Here is a 20,580-nt window from a genome sequence, read left to right as displayed (position 1 = left end):
GAGTCTAGGTAGGCAGATACAAGTTTGGTGGGGCAGGAACAGGCCGAAACTAGAGGCCTACCAGGACAGTCAGGCTTGTGGATCTTGGGAAGGAGGTAAAAACGAGCAGTGCGGGGTGTGGGAATTATGAGTTTTTGACTAGGATGGAAGGTCTCTGGAGTTGATAAGGCCAGTGATAGTATGGGAGACAATGGTTGGATGTATTTTGGTGGGGTCCTGTTCCAGGGGTAAGTAAGAGGAGGTGTCAGAGATCTGTTGTTTGGCCTCAGTGAGGTAGAGGTCCGTCCGCCAGATTACTTTTGTCTGGCACCACCTTTGTCTGTGGGTTTGATGTTGAGGTTAGGACTAGTGTGGAGCGAGTGGAGGGCAGTGCGTTCAGAGGGAGTGAGGTTGGAACAGGAGAGAGGAGTGGTGAAGTTGATATGGTTGATGACTCGGCGACATTGGAGATGAAAAAATCGATGCAGCTAGAAGGCCCGGGGTGGGGGGAGGGGTTGTCTAGGAGGAGGAGGAGGAGGGTTGAAGACAAGAGAAGAGGTCATCAATAGGGGCAGGGGAATCCTTGTTAAGGTAGTAGGCTCAGAGATGTAGGCGACGGATGAAGTGTTCAGCGTCAGGCTGGGCACGGAACTCACTGAGGTGTGGACGGAGGGGGACAAAAGTGAGGCCCTTGCTAAGGACAGAACATTCTGCTTCAGAGAGGGGAAGATGGAATGGAGGGGGGATGAGGAGTGGAGGGAAGGTTGGGAGTCACAGGGAAGATAGGGGGCAGTAGAGGAATAAGATGAGCCGTAGGACCCAGCGGCAGTAATTACGGTCCTGGTCTAGAGAGGGTCAGGACCTCAGTCTGAGCTGGATCTGGAGCTGGGGGTGGCAGAGCCTGTGGCCTGCAGGGCACCAGAACTGAGGTCTGATTCAGAAACGAATGAGTCCATGTCCCGCCGGGGACTGGTGCCCATGTCCAGGAGGCCGTGGTTCCAGTCGTGGTCAGATTCAGAGGCAGATGGGTCTTCGGCCTGCCGAAGGCCTGAGAAGTTGAAGTCCGAGGGGTCAGGGTCCAGGCTGGAGGCAGTCATCGTCGTCGGATGCAGGCGGGCGAGCTTGTGATCCTTCTTGGATGCGAGGAAGGAGAAGAAATGGTGGTTGGAGGTGTGAATCCGGCGGAAAATGAAGTGTAGGAGAGGTCCATGGCAGACGGCGGAAAGCGAGGCCCGGAGTGGTGGCAGGGAGAGGGTCAGGGCCTGTAAGTATCTCTGCATGGCGGTGAGCGTGGCTCAGAGAATTCGACGGGAGCAGCGGTCAATAAAATGGAGATACCTGGGATCCTCGCGGGCCTGGAACTGGAGCTGGAATCCCTGCGGTACAAGATTGTAGCGGAGACATGTTCCCACAAATGAGACGTGGCTGTAGTACTGTGTCTGGGTCAGGATGTGGTTGAAGAGTCGGAGAGAGCCAGAGATCACAGAGGGTGAGCAGGTCTCACTGAACTCCCGTCGAAGGTAAGATTTAAACTTCTTCAGGGTAGGCATACCTCGAAGCGACTTCGCAGCGGAGTAGCGAATCGTAAACACAAAGTGCACTGCAGATACTGTCTGCAGAACAGACAGGATCTCCCGGTGGCCACCCACTTCAATTCTGCTTCACATTCCCATTCAGATATGTCTATACATGGTCTCCTCTACTGTCATGATGAGGCCAAACTCAGGTTGGAGGAGCAACACCTCATATACCATCTGGGTAGTCTCTAGCCCCTTGGCATGAACATTGAATTCTCCAACTTCCAGTAATTCCCTCCCCCTCCCTTCAACCATCCCAGTTTCACTCTGCCTCCTCCTCCAGCTGCTTATCACCTCCCTCATGATTCCGCCTTCTTCTACTACTCATAGTGCTTTCCCCTTACATTCCTTCTTCACCTTTCCTTCCTATCCACTCCCTGCTTCCCCTCCCCCACCACTTGATCTTTCCTCTGATTGGTTTTTCACCTGGCACCTTCCACCCTCCCCCCACCTTCTTTATAGGTCCCCTGCCCCCTCCCTCTTCAGTCCTGATGAAGGGTCTTGGCCTGAAACGTTGACTGCTCGTTTCCACGGATGGTGCCCAACCTGCTGAGTTCCTCCAGATTGGTGTACGTATTGCTTTGACCCCAGCATCTGCAGTGTACTTTGTGATTTCAAGACAGGAGCTTGGCTATTCCTACAGAACCAAAAAAAAACAAGCCTACAACTTCTCTTCTGTCACCAGCCAATTCCATGTTCACAATGCCATTGTCCTATTAATTGCATGGTGTGGTGCCTGCTATTATCTGTTCTGCAGTTCATCATTGAATTCTGTTTTAATGAGCTGGTTCTAAACATTTTTTCAGCAGCTGAGTGGGAGCCGAGTAAGTGAAGTACAGTGTTCATATTTGAATATCCAGCTTCAAATGCAAATGCAAGTACTTACTCCTTCCCAGACAGGGTGCCAAAGCAGGGAGGGAAATGGTGAAATTACTAACCCTAGGGCACTGTTGACTATTCTCTGTGAATATGCTGCATTCTCCTGAGAACTAGATATATTATTATAGATGTCTGAGAGAAAGCAATATATCTGGGATTTAATCAGGGTGCTTTAAATTGTGTTGCAAACCACAAGAGTAATTCTGAAATTGTTTTTGCTTGCAATATGAAACTCAGCATTAAATTATAATTCTACTCACCTGATCACTTTCTGTAATAAATAAAAATACAGTAGAACAAAGGAATCTGCAAATGCAGATCCATGATTCCTTGTCAGTGGCATCACAAGTAGATAGGGCCATAAGGAAAGCTTTTGGCACATTGGCCTTCATAGATCAAAATTTTGAGGACTGGGGTTGGGATGGTATGCTGAAGGTGCATAAGATATTGGTGAGACCTAATTTGGAATATTGTGTGTAGTTTTGGTCACCTACCTATAGGAAAGATATAAATAAGGTTGAAAGAGTACAGATAAAATTTACGAGGATGTTGCCGGGGCTGGAGAGCCTGAGTTATAAGGAAAGATTGAATAGGTTGGAACTTGATTCCCTGTAACATAGAAGACTGAGGGGAGATTTGATAGAAGTATACAGAACTATGAGGGGTATAGATAGAGTAAATACAAGCAAGCTTTTTCCACCAAGGATAGGTGTAGCTACAATTAGAGGTCATGGGATAAGGGTGAAAGGTGAAATGTTTAAGGGAACGTGAGGGGAAACTTCACTCAGAGGGTTGTGAGCATGTGGAATGAGTTACCAGCACAAGTGGTGGATGGTATTTCAAGTTCAACTCTTGAGAAGTTTGGCTCAATATATGGATGGGAGATGTATGGAGGGCCAAGGTCCAGATGTAGGTCGATGGTATTAGGTATTTTAAATAGTTTGGCATGGACTAGATGGGCCAAGGGGCCAATTTCTGTTCTGTAGTTTTCTATGACTCTAATATACAACATTATTCATTGTAGCTTGTTATATCTTCCTTACCACTTGCCCAAAACACACCACCTATTGTCATCCTTTCTATTTCTCTATATTCTCAGAGATGCACTCTTGCTTACCGTCCCATTCAATTTTTTGCCTTAGTTTAGCAAGTACCCTGCACAAGTGGAACCAATGAATAGCTGTTAGAGATGCTGAGCCAGGAAACGTGAGAAACTGCAGCATGGTGAGTACAAGGGGAGTGTGGTAAACATCGAAACATCAGAATTTCTAAATAATCAAATAGCAGCTTTATGAAATGCTCCAGATGTTTATCAATCATTGTGGATCAGTTATTAAGACAGACAGACAGACATACTTTATTGATCCCGAGGGAAATTGGGTTTTGTTACAGCCGCACCAACCAAGAATAATGTAGAAATATAGCAATATAAAACCATAAATAATTAAATAATTATAAGTAAATTATGCCAAGTGGAAATAAGTCACCTATTGGCTCAGGGTGTCTGACACTCCAAGAGAGGAGTTGTAGAGTTTGATGGCCACAGGCAGGAATGACTTCCTATGACGCTCAGTGTTACATCTCGGTGGAATGAGTCTCTGCCTGAACATACTCCTGTGCCTAACCAGTACATTATGGAGTGGATGGGAGTCATTGTCCAAGATGGCATGCAACTTGGACAGCATCCTCTTTTCAGAAACCACCATCAGAGAGTCCAGTTCCACCCCCACAATATCACTGGCCTTACAAATGAGTTTGGTGATTCTGTTGGTGTCTGCTACCCTAAGCCTGCTGCCCCAGCACACACCAGCAAACATGATAGCTCTGGCCACCACAGACTCATAGAACATCCTCAGCATCATCCGGCAGATGTTAAAGGACCTCAGTCTCCTCAGGAAGTAGACGAGAATTAAGGATGTTTTTATGCAGATTAGCATAGTAGGTTAAAAGGTAAGATGCAATGTCCCTGTGATGCTGCATCAGGAAAGTTTTTCATTGCACCTGAGCATATGTCTATTTGTGCAAATGACAATAAAGTCAACTTTTGACTATTTTTTTGACTCTTGAGGTTCAGCGAGACAGCAATCACAAAGGAACCTTACTGCACAGGAGCGTAGGTCACCCCAGCATCTGAATATTACCTGCTGTAGTACTGAAATGTGTTCTGGTTAATTGGGACAGCCACTCATTTAGGAAAAACCTTAAAGAACTAAAACTAATTGAGAAAACAGCTGAGATTCCCTTTGTTTATTTGTAACCCTATACCACTTAATTGGAACAGGAGACTGCTGTGAAGTTTCCAACTAACGTCAGTTGCATGCACTACACCATGCTAAGAGCAAAGTTTTGAAATATCATCAGTTGCTGTCGCAAGGAGGTGGCTGGGGACAAACCCAGGTGCAGGACACAGGCACTGAGGCAGAGTTGTTAGGCGTTAGCACCACTGGGAACGGAGAGCCAATATCTCAGAGAGTCTTTATACAGAGACAAGGTTCACGTGGAGAATCCAGGAGATGATGCAGAACTTAGAACTGACAGTCCTAAATAACCATGAAACAAGGTTACTCATACAAGAGTTGACCGACGAACTGGCAGTTCCTTGTTGTGATTCCAGGGTTTTTATCCTGCAGTTCCTGATGGGAAGCAGGTGTGTGTAATTTGCTGACCCGGGAACGATTCAAAATCAGGCAAGGGGGTTAGGGCCCAATTAAAGAGGTAATGGGGAATTGTCAGACAGGAGCATGACAGTTGCACATGTTGTGTTCAAAAAGCAGTGATTTTTGTCACTGATAGTTGGTGAGAAATAATCAGTAAGACAATTCAGAACTGTTTTGCTCACTGCAACTTCAGGCTTGAAGATACCAGAAAAAGACAGAAGTGAAAATGAAACTATTTATTTACTTCAACAAGTTATAAACTATGAAAAACTTGAAGGTATTAACAATTATCTTGAATGTTGCGATGAAAATGAAGGTTTGGTGGTTGCATTCATCTAAAGTAGTAGTTGCCAACCAGTCAATCACGATCGACCAGTCAATCTTTGAGTCTTTCCCAGTGGATCCCAAAAAAAAAGAAAAATAAATACAGAAATACATTATGCCTGATAAACCATTTGATGCAAGTATGTAGTAACTTCTACTTTGAAAAAGGACTACTTGACAACTTCATGCCCAAAAGGAACAACTTTATCTAGGATGGTAAAACGATATTCACATACAGAAATTTTCACTAATGTGCACTGGGCTGAAAAGACCGGAAGGAAAACCCTGCAACCCTGGAAACAATCTCTCTTTACAAACAGCTTTCCATAGTGGGAGTATTGCTATATTACCATGATCCTAATTAGTATTAACTTATCTTTATAATGCTCACATTACAACCCTTCTCCCTCTTTAAATTCCAACATTCCCCAAATGTACAAGAAATGGGAAACAAAATCAGTGGTGTCATTAGCATGTGTACCCCTGAAACTTATACTAGTGTCTCAGTAAGTTTACCAATACCAGGAAAGTTGAGGAGCTGAAATCGGGGTTCAAGGCCCAGCAAACATGTTGCTCAGAGGACGTGGATCTACAGGGTTAAAGGACTTGCCACTCTGTGACTATTTTTCACGATTGATGTAATGCAAACAGCTGAGCTTGTTGTATTTGTCAGAATGGCTTTCCAGGATTTTACAACAAAGGAGGACCTCCTCACTCTTTTGCACTTAAAGGAGAGAATGAGAGATGAGGATATTTACAATGAGATTTAAAAAAATGTCCGTGAAAATGACATCCCCATTCATAAACTGGTGGCAATTACTACTGATGGGGCCCCAGCAATGCGCAATGAGCGCATTGGTTTTTATAGCACTGTGCCGTAATTACCCTGATTTTCCTGACGTTCTGGATTATCACTGTGTGATTCATCGGCAGGCCTTGGCTGGGAAGGTCGTGGACTTTTCTCATGTAATGACACTGGTGCTGAAACTGATAAACTTGATTCGAGCAAAAGCGCTTCAGCACCGCTTATTCAAGGTGTTATTGGATGAGTTCAATGCCCCTATGGCCTGTTTGATATGCTAGTTACAGTGTTTTCTTGGTTAAATTAATTTGAAAGTTTGACAAAAGCATTTTATGTAATTCAAATACAATTAGCCCAAATAAATGGCCTCAAATTGGAAGTAAATTCTGAGCTGCTTTTTCTTTAATGATTTAGTAGGTCGATCTTGCCTTTCACTAAGGCGCAGGTAGAGGATCTTGGATTTAAAAAGATTGGTGACCACTAATCTAAAGCATTGTATAAAGACAGTCCAATATCTGTACTAAGTGGTTGCGCTGATTTTGTTCATTTACAGTCAATCAAAAGAACATGGCAACATTCACTGGATGAATTCCTCCATTGATAACTATTAAGAGCTAATACACAGTTTTGTTGTAAAACAACAGCCGCTCACTAAATGCCAGCATGACCAAGGATCCGATTAGTGACTTCAGGAGGAAATTAGAGGTCCATGAGCCAGTCCTCATCCGGGGATCAGAAGTGGAAAGGGTCAGCAACTTTAAATTCCTCAGTGATATTTCAGAGAATCTGTCCAGAGCCCAGCACATGAGTACAATTACAAAGAAAGCATGGCGGCACCTCTACTTCCTTAGTAGTTTGCGAAGAATCAGCATGACATCTAAAACTTTGACAAACTTCTATATATATATTTATATACGTAGAGAGAGTATATTGACTGGTTGTATCACTGACTGATATGGAAACACCAATGCCCTTGAACAGAATAGCTGACAGAAAGTAATGGATATGGTCCAGCACATCACAGGAAAAACCCTCCACACCATTGAGCACACCTGTACGGAGTGCTGTCGTGTGAAAGCAGCATCCATCATCATGGACCTCCTCCACCCAGGTCATGCTTTCTCACTGCTACCATCAGGAAGAAGGTACAGGAGCCTCAGGACTCACACCACTAGATTCAGGAACAGTTATTACCCCTCAACCATCAGGCTCTTGAAACAAAGGGGATAACTTCACTCACACCAACACTGAGATGTTCTGACAACGTATGGACTCACTGTCAGGGACCCTTCATCGCATATGCTGGATATTCATTGCATATATATATTTCTCTTTTGTATTTGCTGTTTCTTGTCTTTTGCAAATTGGTTGTTTGTCCATCTTGTTGCGTGTGATCCTTCATTGACTCTATTGTGTTTATTGGATTTACTGCATATGTCCACAAGAAAACAAATCTCCAGATTATATATGGTGACATTTATGAACTTTGATAATAAATTTACTTGGAGTCTTTTAGTAGAAATGCTAGTGTTCTAATTTGTTCTGTACTTCATTTAAATACATAATTTGGTACTCAGTTAAATTGTTTGTAGCTTGTCTCTTTTATACCTTTTTAACTATTTCCATGAAACTTCAACTAAATGGAGTAGCTGCTGAATTGGGCCAAAATGTATGGTCATGATGTGTTCCAATGAACCAGAATCCACTGTATCACAGAATTTGCTTCATATTGGACTAGATCAATAATGTTACTTGGAACAGCATTTCCTCAACCAAATAGTTTATCTGTTCTTTTTGGACTAAGGAGCTGAAGAAGTGTTCACTATTCCACGCTCAGAATGTTGATATTTTCTTTTCCCCATGCACTGCAATTCATACCCATATGAGTGAATGAGTCTGTAAGCCTAGTTCAGGAGCTGATTTACTTATAAAGGAATTCTTTTGTCAATATGGGTTCTGCCTGTGTGATCCTCCAATATCAATAAACTTGGGAGATGGAAGAAGTGGCCCTGTGGAGCTTACAAGCATTTGTTGGTTTTACAGTTTTGTTATCTCATGAGATATCTTGTAATGAGCTAATTCATCAGGGTGAGGAACGTTACCTCCTTTGGCTAATGTTCCAATGGTCGTTGAGCAAGTGATTCTCACTGTGAAGGGGGAATATACCAGTTTCTGTCAGGAATGATTTACATGTTATTGCCTACTACGATTTGTGAGATTGGCTCAGAAAGATGAAGAGTAGAGAGGTGAGGTAAGAGTGCAAGTGGGTGTTAAGGCTAATTTGACATATGCTAGGACTGAAACAAATAACCTGCTTAGCTTCAGTTTGTATCTGTAATTGCCTGAATATTTACATCTTGCAACAGTTGATGCTGTAAGAAGATTTAGAAATACTGTGCATTAATATGCTGAGCATTTGTTTAGCTTCACAATACAACAGGAACAAGGAAACTAGTTGATGAAAGTTATTTGTCAGCATCATTATAGCTGGTAAGATTTAGAGATGCGGTTTCTTACATTAGATATGTCTTTGTGAAGCTTGATGCTTTGTTCAAAGTTCAAAATTCAAATTAAATTTATTATCAAAGTACGTACATGTCACCATATATTACCCTGAGACTAATTTTATTGCAGGCATTCAGAGTATAACAAAGATACGATAAAATCAATGAACAGCTATGCACAAAACAAAGACTGACAAACAACCAATGTGCAAAAGAAGCCCAACTGTGCAAATACAATAGATAGATAATACTGAGAACGTGAGTTATAGACTTTTGAAAGTGAGTCCATAGGTTGTTGAAATAGGTCAATGTTGAGGTGAACAAATTTATCCACACTGGTTCAGTAGCCAAATGGTTAAAGGGTAATAACTGTTTCTGAACCTGGTGGTATGAAACTTGAAGCTTTTGTACCCCCTTCCTCATGGCAGCAGCAAGAAGAAAGCAAGGCCTGGATGGAGACGGTCCTTGATGATGGATGCTGCTTTCCTGCAATATGCTCCTTTTAGAAGTGATCAATGGATGGGAGGGCTTTAAATGAACCAGGCTATATCCAGTAATTTTTGTAGGCTTTCCCATTCAATGGCATTGCTGTTTCTATCCCACGTCTTGATGCAACCAGTCAGTATACTCTTAACATATCCATAGATGTTTGTCAAAGTTTTAGATGGCATGTCAAATCTTTGAAATCTTCTAAGGAAGTAGAGACACTGCCATGCTTCCTTTGTAATGGCAGTTGCATGCTGAACCCAGGACAGATCCTATGAATCAGAATCAGGTTTAATATCAGTGACATATGTTGTGAACTTTGTGCTGCAACAGCAGTGCATTGCAGTACTTAATAATAAAAACCCTATAAATTACAGTAAGAAGTAAATATAAAAATTAAATTAAGTAATTAGTGCAAAAAGAGAGGAAAATTAGTGAGGTAGTGTTCATGGATTCATTGTCCATGATGGTGGAGGGGAAGAAGCTGTTTCTGAAACTTTGTGTGAGTCTTTTGACATCTGTACCTCCTCCTTGATGGTAGCAATGAAAAGAGGACATGTCCTGGGTTATCGGGGTCCTTAATGATGGATGCTGCCTTCTTGAGGCATTGCCTTTTTAAGGTGTTCTCGATGATGGGGAAACTGGAGCTGACTGAGTTTACAACTTTCTGCAGCTTTTTCCAGTCCTGTGCAGTGGACCCTCCATATCAGATGATGATGCAATCAGTTAGAATGTTCTTCACAGTACATCTGTAGAAATTTGTGAGAATCTTTGGTGACATACCTAATTTTCTCAAACTCCTAATGAAAAATAACTGCTGTCATACCTTCTTTGTAATTGCATCAATATGATGTGCCCTGGACAGATCTTCAGAGCTATTGACACCCAGCAACTTGAACTGTGCACACTTTCCACTGCTGATCCCTCAATGAGGACTGGTGTGTGTTCCATTGACTTCCTCTTCCTGAAGCACACAATCAATTCCTTGGTCTTACTGATGTTGAGTGTAAGGTTGGTGTTGTGACATCTGATTTATCTCACTCCTGTCAGTGAAACTCTTACAATTGGGAATGAATAAAAGATGAATGTCAATTGTATCTTGGCCTTGCAGTATGCCAACATTTGCTACTGACTGATCTCAATGGAAAAGCACTGCATACAATATTATCTCTGGTAAATTGTGCAGTGATACTTGCTTGATACATGAGCTGCTCTCAGAGGAGACCAAGAACAATCCTAAGGCAGAGAGTTTGAGTGGAGTGATCCTGCTTACAGTGGCTAGAATGACATGTTGCTTAGACAAGTAGGCAACACAAATAGAGAAGGAAGCTGATCAGGTTAATTCCTACTGGCTTAGACAGGGTCTGTGTCTGTGCTTACTGGGCATCCGTATAGACGGTCATGGCTCAATTCTAATCCTACAAAGATCCTACGTTTCCCCTACCTGGCTTGCCATGGAGTGTTTGGTCCTAATCACATCCTGTAGCCCTTATGAATTTTAAATTATGCTCCCTCTGGCCTGTCGTTAGACAGTTCAAACTAAGTGTAAGATTGGTGGAGATGAGGCAGCAAAAGGCTGCCACCAGAGCACCATGAGGGGGATGCCCTTCCCTGCAATAATTGTAACTGAGGAGGTCATGATTTGCCCCCTCTTGACTGTCAAATACTATCAAAATAAAAGTCAGCCCCAGACCATATCAGGATTAAAAAAAAATTAAAGAAAATGCTAAATGCCCAGGAGAGATTTCAAATGTAGTCTTATATCTAGGCTCCAACAATGATTAAGAACTACTTGGAATTTGCTTGCCTGGTTTGTAATTTTATCTGAATCTGCTGAGGGTATTTCTACCATATAATGCAAGCGTAGCTATCACTTATTCTTTGGATTGTAGTCTTTTGTAAAAACTGGTTGTTCTAACCCAGCAATAGAGCTGGCGTTTCACCCACCAGAGCTATGGTTGCCCTTAGCACTGCTTGAGGCCTATGTATCTTGATAATACTATTTAATTTGTGTTTGTCAAGTATGTTATGTACTAATTACACTAAGGCAGAAATTGTCTTCCTCCTCACAGCTTGCCCGTTCTCTGATTATTCATTTAATATTTTGTTTTACGTATTTATTATTCATCAATTGTATTATGCAAATATCCCTCCTTCATGTATCTTGTATTTTCTGCATTAACAAAACACTGCCCTGCAGTCCTGAGACAAATCTGCACCAGAATTCATCTTCCATTTGTTCAACCATGATCTCTCTTCCCATCCAATGACAACCCTAAGGACATCATGATCTATAATGTTTCTCTTTATACTTTGTGCACAAAACACTTCATGTTTTAAACACCAGATGAGTGTGTTGGGGCCAGGGGCAAGAGAGGGGCTGAATCAGCTCAGTGCTCTGCAAGTTTTACACGCCTCTGTGCTAAACTGAAGCTGTGGCCAACACAACGAATGGGCTCCTACATCGGCTTCGGTGATGACTGGCTTTGTGGTTGTGGACTCACATTTGTGAACTTCAGTTCCAAAGGTTATTTTCTTACTTTTATTGTTTGCATGCCCTGATTATTTTTCTTCACATTGGGTGCATGACATTCTTTTTTAAAATGGGTTCAATTGAGTTTCGTTGTTTTATAGCTGCCTGTAAGAAGATAAATCTCAAGGCTGCATATAGTGTACATAATATAGTGATAATAAATGTACTTTGAACTTTGATGCTTTGAGCCAAGCAGCTCCCACAGGGCATTACAATTGCCATGACTCCACCTATCTTCAGACTTGGACCCTATCTTCTTTTTAATTCTCATGGGACACAAGAATCACAGGCAGGGTCAATATTTGATGCTTCAGCAAAAAAGAATAAAAGAACTGCAGATGCTGCAAGTCTAAAATAAAAATAGAAAATGCTGGAAATACCCAGCAAGCCAGGCAGCACTTGTAGGAAAAGAAACAATTAAAATTTCAGAACTGTGACAAAGGAGACTGCAGATGCTGGAATCTGGACCGTCATGCAAAGCTCCAGAGGAATTCAGTGGGTCAAGCAGTATCTATAAGGGGAAACAGACAGTCAGTCAGTGTTTCAGGTTGAGACCCATGAGTCCAAATGAAGGGATTCGATGCAAAATATTGACTATATATTTCATCCTGTAAGTGCTGCCTGAACTGCTGAATTCCTCCAACACTTGATGTGTTGCTAACATTTCAAGTTGAAGACTGCTCATGAAAACTATTGACCTAAAGCATTAACCCTGTGTCTCTCCCACATATGTGGCCTGATCTGTGGACTATTTCCAGCATTTTCTGTTTTTATTCAATAGTTAATGCCATCTCTTAATTGAATTGAGTGCAATAGGCTTCTACCTTGAACTGGGGCAATCCTTGTGGTGAAGGTTCTTCTATTTTGCTGTTGGGGAAGGAGTTTCTGGATTTAGATCTAGTGAAGTTCCTAAGTCAGGATGCTGGGTGAAAATTTAAAAGAATGAAGTGTGATCTTATTGAGACATTTAACATTTCATGTCCTTATTGGCCAAGGATATGATAAGGTATGTATTGAGATGTTTTCACCTGTGGGTGAGTCTCAAGCAACGAGCCACAGTTTTATGATAATGGACATTTTGTTAAAATATGTAGAATTTTTTCTCACAGTGGGTGGTGAAATAATTTCTCAAATGTTATGATGCAGTGAATTGTGGGGGTAGGATCATTAAAAGTATTTAAAGAGGAGACAGATAAGTTTTTGAAAGATTGGGAATCAAGTGTTATGATGGAGGAACTGAGGCATGTGTTAGACAATGATTATATTGAATGGTAGGCCAAGCTTGAGGCCCACCACTCCAATTTTCAAATGCTCTTGAAAGTAAACCAGAAGGTGGCAGTGTGTGCACATGCATCAATGACCCTCATTCTAGGTGATAAAAACCCAAGAGGTTTGGAAGGTACTTCAACAAGATTTGATGAGTTACAACAGTGAGTTCTGCAGATGGCACAGACTGATGGAGATGGGTAGAGTAAGTGCTTAGAGGTGGGTATAGCGTATCAGTCAATTGATCTACTTTGTTGAATTGAATTAAGTTTCTTGAATGTGCAAAACCTGTGGTTGTTCAGGCAAGTGCAAAGGAATTTTTTCACTGACTTTGTAGGAAGAGAAAGGACTTGTGTGAAACTGGAAATGTTTCACTCTCTGCAAATTATGTTATTTTGCAGGTCAATAGTGAATTAGCCATAGTAAAATGCCCCTAGTGTAGATGAAATGGCAGTGTGAAGAGAGAAATTTACTGAGAAAATTAGTGGGAGAATGGTATTGCTCTCTCCGCCAGCAAAAGGCATGATCGGTGAAGAAGTCTCTTCTGTTGTAAAGAAATATGAAAACATGAATACATGATGCTCAGCATCTGTATTGCCATTGAAAGGCAAGGGGAGCTGGAGACTACTGCTTTGCAAGTGGTTATTAGTTGGGTTTTGTGTTGGAGTTAATCAGCCTAAGAAGTATTATTTAGCTATTAAAATTGTTACAAATGCAGCAGCAATGATTATGAAACTGAGACAGGGTTTAAAACCAATCCCGAGATTTATTAACCTCTGCTCAAACTTAGAAAAGTAAACAAACAACTAACTTAACAGGAAGTTAACAGTTAAGCGGCACGAACATTCAAACTTAGAAACTGTTCTTAATGAGTTCTCATCCAAGCACAGACTTAAAGTGATAAATTCAAAAGTCCATGTGATTTATACAGTCATTACAGAGAGACTTCCCTGAAACAGACGATACCTTCGAAGTAACGACAAATCTGCTGATCCCACAGCCGGGAGATGCCTTGTTTGTAGAAATCATGAGGAAATAAAAGGAACTGACCTTTTGACTGGAGGGTGGTCACTGCACAAACCTTCCCGACTTTGAAGGGGTTTAACTCAAATGTGCTTGCCACAATTCCTGAATGAAGTCACAAAGGTCTATCATTCCCCAAAACGCTGAAAGACATTAACTTTATCCAATCCTTTGAACTTGGATAACTTCAGTAATGCCTTCACTCTCCGATACTGCACTGAAAGGGAAAAATAAATATGCAACAAACAAAACCAGTCGAGCCTCCACACCTTTGACCGGCAACAACAACGTTGCACAAAAATAAAAATGAGAACTGCATCACAGTCCCGGGCTTTGGTTTAAATACCGTTTGGAACATCACCCCACTCACAAGACAATTACATCATCCCACTGTCCCATTTCAATGTGAGTATGCAACACCTCCCTCCAAAACGGGGAAGTTTTGGTCTATTATGAGCAAAAATTTAACAGTTATTTACAAAAAATAAGCAAATATATAAACCCACAAAATATACAATATACATATAATTATTATACAGCACCTTACAAACTAATATACAGTAGGAGTGTTACAAATATTAAAATTCCACTCCATAAAAAAATTACATTGTAAATTAAACATCTGAATAATCGCCAATCATATTATCTTTGCCTTTAATATGCATTATTAAAATATCATATCACTGTAAAATTAAGTTTTTTCTAATGTTAAGTTGGAGTTTAATTAACCATTTCCATTTTAACCAGATGGAATGAGAACTTTGGGAATTACCTGAATTTTTGCCACATTAAATAGAAGAACCAATTTAACTCCCTGATTAGCGTCAAATGGTTCCCTGGAACCAGAAGACTGATTCTCAGACCTTAACTTCACTATCGCTAGCTCAAAATCCCTTTGTTTTTCTGCAGCTTCTAATTGACTTCGTTCCAAGTCAGCTTCTAACTGTTTCTTGAACACTACCTGTTCCAGATGTAACTGGATCACTTCTTTATTTACAGGGAATCTATCTAACTCCACGACAGCAAAACCTCCCACATTTGTATAGTGTTCCTATATTGTTCTCTGAGCTACTGGCTTAGTTGTAATCGTCAGTATTCCTTTAAGCTTCTTTAGCAATTTCCCGCACCTCACCCATTCCTGCATACACTAATACTGCTGGGGTTCGTGATTCCATAAAATTATTAATATTTATTGCTGCTAACCCACACACAAACCAATCAAACAAAAGGAATCGAGTATCTCCTTTTCCAAATCAAATTGATAATTAAACAAGCAATTAAGCTCACTATGGGTTCAAATCCTGGACGAGCCCCCACATTTGGTACAAATGCAGCAGCAATGAATATGAAACTGAGACAGGGTTTAAAACAAATCCCAAGATTTATTAACGTCTGCTCAAACTTAGAAAAGTAAACAAATGACGAACTTAACCAGAAGTTAACAGTTAGGCGGCACAAACATTCAAACTTAGAAACTATTCTTAATGAGTTCTCATCCAAGCACAGACTTAAAGTGATAAATTCAAAACTCCATGTGATTTATACAGTCATTACAGAGAGACTTCCCTGAAACAGACGATTCCTTCGAAGTAATGACAAATCTGCCAATCCCGCAGCCGGAAGATGACTTGTTTGCAGAAATCACAAGGAAATACAAGGAACAGACCTTTTGACTGGAGGGTGGTCACTGCACAAACCTTCCTGACTTTTCAGGGCTTTAACTCAAATGCATGTCACAATTCCTGAATGAAGACACAAAGGTCTATCACTCCCCAAAACGCTGAAGGACATTAACTTTATCCAATCCTTTGAACTCCAATAACTCCAGTAATGCCTTTACTCTCCTATACTGGACTGAAAAGGAAAAATAAATGTGCAACAAACAAAACCCGTGGAGCCTCCACACCTCCAATTGGCAACAACAATGTTGCACAAAAATAAAAATGAGAACTGCTTCACAGTCCTGGGCTTTGGTTTAAATACCATTTGGAACATACCCACATGCCCTCACGTGACATAATATCACCCCACTAACAAGACCATTACATCATCCCACTGTCCCACTTCAACGTCAGTATGCAACAAAGTGATATCATTTGCTTTCTCTTCTGTGTCCTCCCCTGTTTTATTGACTCTTCAAACCTCTTTTACTTTTAAAGCAATCTATGCACTCTACAGTTTTCATTTAAAAAATATACTTGGGTTGAATTACAAATTTAATTGATGATGTTGTTTTTATACACTTCTTAGAAAACAATCCAGTTCATACCATATGTTCTACTGATGTACAAATAAAGACTGTAAGCAAATCCCAAAGCTATGTGACTGCCAGAACTTGAACCATTGTTAAAAAGTCAGACAAGAACCACGTGACCATGCAATTCAACTTGTTCTGGAAGTATACATTTCTCCTGTAGTTCATTAAGGACATAAATAACAGAAACACACAGATTGTTAAATACTGAAATAATGTTCTATTAACAAACACTCTGAATGCAACAGGAATAAGTCTGATTGGAAGAGAAGCACAATGTAAAAATTAAAGACAGAAAGAAGAAATGTTAGATGGCAAAAGAAAAAAGAAATGAAAATAAATGGGTAAAGATTGATTAGTCAGAATATTTTAAAATTCCCTTTCAGGATGTATGTATTGTTGGTATTGGCAGCGTTAACCATTTATCCTCTAATTGCTCTAGAAAAGGAGTGGTGAGCCAGCTCCTGATGAAAATATTCCCACAGTGCTGTTGGGTGGGGAATTCCAACATTTAGACCCGCCTGGTGAGAATGAAGGGTCCGTGATAAATTTTCAATCATTATGGTATGTGACTTCAAGAGGAAGATACAGGTAATGGTGTTTCCGTATATTTTTGTTGCCTTTATTGGTAGTAAAGTCGCAAGTTTGTCCTACCAAAGGAGGCTGGACAGTTTGGGTGTTGTATTCCTTGGAGTTTAGAAAATGAGGGGTTGACCTTATGCAGACATATATGAACCTAATGTGCTTGACAGGACAGACGTTGAGATATTTCTACTTGTGGCAGAGGATTGAAAGAACTAACATAGTTACAGAAGCCCAGTCATTTAAAAACCAGATTACATGCAAATTTATTCTCTCAGAGGGTTAAAAATTGCTTCCCTAGAGGGTGGTGAAGACCAGCTTATTAGAAATACTTAAGGTGGAGATGAATACACAGTATATTTGAAAGTTGGAGGAATAGAAGGTCAAGGTGTTGAGGCCAGCATAGATCAGCCATTATCATAGTGAAAGGCAAGGCAGGCTTGAAGACCCTTGTGACTTACTGCTACTCATGCCTTCCTCAGTTCTTGGGAGGTGCTGTTGGATTTGCCAAGTAACTACAGTGTGTTTTGTAGAGGTTACACACTGTGGCCACTGTGTTTAGGGTGATTGATGGCTGTCAATCAAAATATCTGCATTGTCAAGGATCATGTCAAATTTCCTGAGACTTTTTGGAGCCAGGCAAGTGGTGAGAACCATTGTACCTTGCTTAGTTCTACCCCATCAAGCACTGATTTGCTATAATGCTCTTGGTCCTCCAGCACAAATATCTAAAAGTGCATATTTCTCTGTCATTAAAATGTCAATCGGGCTGTGTGGCTCAATGTGAACCTGGCTTGAATCCCTGCTTTTTGCTAGAGGTCCCATAGTAATTAATTTCTCATGGTTTATTGTCGATTCAGGCAATGAATCGGCCATTGCTTGGTATGGAGAGGCTGCATCTGAGGGCTTGTGTTGGGCAGAATGGAGCACTCAGCACTAAGATGTCAGGCTCATCACAGATCCAATTATTACACAGTGCATTGAGGAAGAACAAGGTCAAGTAATAACAATGCAGAATAAAGTTTCAGAGCAACAGAGAAACAGGCAAATAATAAGGTGCAAGATCATAATGAGGTAGTTGTGAGGTCAAGAATCCAATTGATCCCATTAGAAAAGTGGAGAAGAGAAAATGTCCAGGGTAGGTGGGGAATTTGTTTATGCTGGTTTTTCTACCGATGTAGTAAAAAGTATAGCCCAAGCCCATAGAGGGGAGGCTGGTTTCCATGATGTGCTGAGCGGTGTCCATGACTCTATGCAGTACCCTGCAGTCACATGCAGAGCAGTATCTATACCAAACTGTGATGCATCTAGATAGGATGCCATCTATGATGCACTATTAAAAAATCGTTGAGTGTCGATGGGAACATGCCAGATTTCTTTAGCCTCCTGAGATAGTAGAGGCATTGGTGAGGTTTCTTGGCTGTGATGCCTATGCGGTTGGGTCTGGTGTTGTCTGCTCCTAGGAACTTGATGCTCTCAACTCTCTCATCCTCAGTGCCATAGATGTAGACAGGAGAATGTGCACTGCCTCCTCCCCCACCCCTCCTTACATCAATGACCTGCTCTTTTGTTCTACTTATGTACGTTGATGAAATGTTGTCATGACAACATGTTACCAAGCTCGCTATCTCCTTCCTGTACTCCAGCACACTATTATTTGAGATACGGGCCCCTACTGTAGTATCATCTGCAAACTTTTACATGGGGTTAGAGGAGAATTTGACCACCCAGCCATGAATGTACAGGGAGTAGTATAGAGGGCTGAGGATGCAACCTTGTGAAGCACCAGTGTTTAGAGTAATCATGGAGAAAGTGTTGCTTCCTGTCCTTATGGATTAAGGTGTTTTGGTCAGGAAGTCAAAAATCCAGTTACAGATGGACATGTTGACTCCTAGGTTCCGGGGTTTGATGATGAGTTTGCTTGGAAATATAGCATTGAAGGCAGAGCTGTAGTCGATAATAGACTGAGATAATTATCTTTATTGTCCAGGAGCTTCAGAAATATGTAGGACCAGGACGATGGACCTGTTTTGGTCCATCTCCCTAGTCCTACATTATACTGCAGTGGGTCAAGGTTGTCAGAATGGCTGGAGTTATTGTGAGCCATGATAAAAAGACATGCTGCTGTTGTAACCACTGTATTCATGTGGCTGATCCGGTTACGACATTATTGAATTATCCAGCATGGTAACAGGCTAGTTAGCCCAACTTACCCACACCAACAAGTGGGAAGCCTTCCATATTAATTGCATTGAAGACCAAAGGTCAATTGATAGTTCGGATCGAAACCCAAGGGTCAAGTAGAAAGTCCGGAAGTCGAGGTCTGATGGTCAGAGTTTGAGTTTGTGAATCTCTGACTCTGCCGGGGAAGACCAATATCTGTGAATCTACGAGTCCACAGCAGGCCGAAGAAGCAGTCTGTCCTGCGGTTAGGGGACCGTGTATGTGCCTGGGTGGGAGGCAGGGAGGAGTGGGCCTTGTTGTTACTCCGTTTCTTGGTATGTTTTGTTTTATTATGTACTGTGTTGTTCTGCCAAGCAGTTTGGGCATGTACATTAATGCCAGAATGTGTGGCAACACTTGTGGGTTGTTCCCAGCACATTCTTGGGTGTGTTGCTTGTTAACATAAATGATACATGTCACTGTACGTTTCGAAGCACATGTGATAAATAAATCTAAATCTGAAATATCCCAGTACTTGGTCCATGGCCTTCCCTGCCTTGGCAGTCCAAGTGTACATTTAGATACTTCTTAAATACAGTCACTTAAACAACTTCAACCACTTGCTCAGACTGTCTATTTCAAATACTTACCACTCTCTCGGTGAAGGAAGTCCTCCCTTCATATCTCCTCCAAATCGCTTCTTCTTTACCATAAATCTACACACAGGGGTCACTTAATTAGGTTCCTCCTGTACCTAATAAAGTGGCCATTGAGAGTATGTTTGTGTTCTTCCACTGCTGTAACTCATTCACTTCAGGGTTCAACGAGTTGTGCGTTCAGAGGTGCTCTTTTGCACACCACTCAATAGTATTTGAGTTACGGTCACGTTAATCCAGCCTGGCCATTCTTCTCTTGTCTCTCTCAATAACAAGGCATTTTCACCCACAGAACTGCTGATCATTGAAGGTTTTTTGTTTATTGCACCATTCTCTGTAAATTCTCGAGACAGTTGTGCATGGAAATCCTAGGAGATGCATTTCCTGAGGTACTCACAGCACTCTGTCAGGGCACCAGCAATTCTTCCACGGCCAGGGTCACTTAGATCACATTTCTTACCCACTCTGATGTTTGGTCTGTACAACAACTGAGCCTCTTGACCATGCCTGCAGGCTTTTATGTATTGAGTTGCTGCTTGATATCTGATTAGATATTTGCATTAACGAGCAGGTGTACAGGCATACCTGATAAAATGGCCACTGAGTGTACATCCTCTAGTTTTAACTATCGCTGACATGGGGAAATGTTTCCTGCGATCTACTCTAGTTGAGTGGGTGGTTAATAGGGACAGCCAGACAGTTAATGTTTGCTGATTCATGGTGTCATGAATAAGTGATTATCAAGGAACCATCACGCTCCAGTCATTCTGACAATCCAAACACACGCATGTTTAACAACCAACCAGGGTCAGAATATGTCACTACATTTGCTGATTGACCAACATAAACCAAACAACCAGCCTCAAAAAATTGCCTCTTATTTACTCCCATTTGC

This window comes from Hypanus sabinus, chromosome 2, assembly GCF_030144855.1.
Source record: "Hypanus sabinus isolate sHypSab1 chromosome 2, sHypSab1.hap1, whole genome shotgun sequence".
Lineage (NCBI taxonomy): Eukaryota > Metazoa > Chordata > Chondrichthyes > Myliobatiformes > Dasyatidae > Hypanus > Hypanus sabinus.
Note: the sequence above shows the minus strand (reverse complement) of the source record.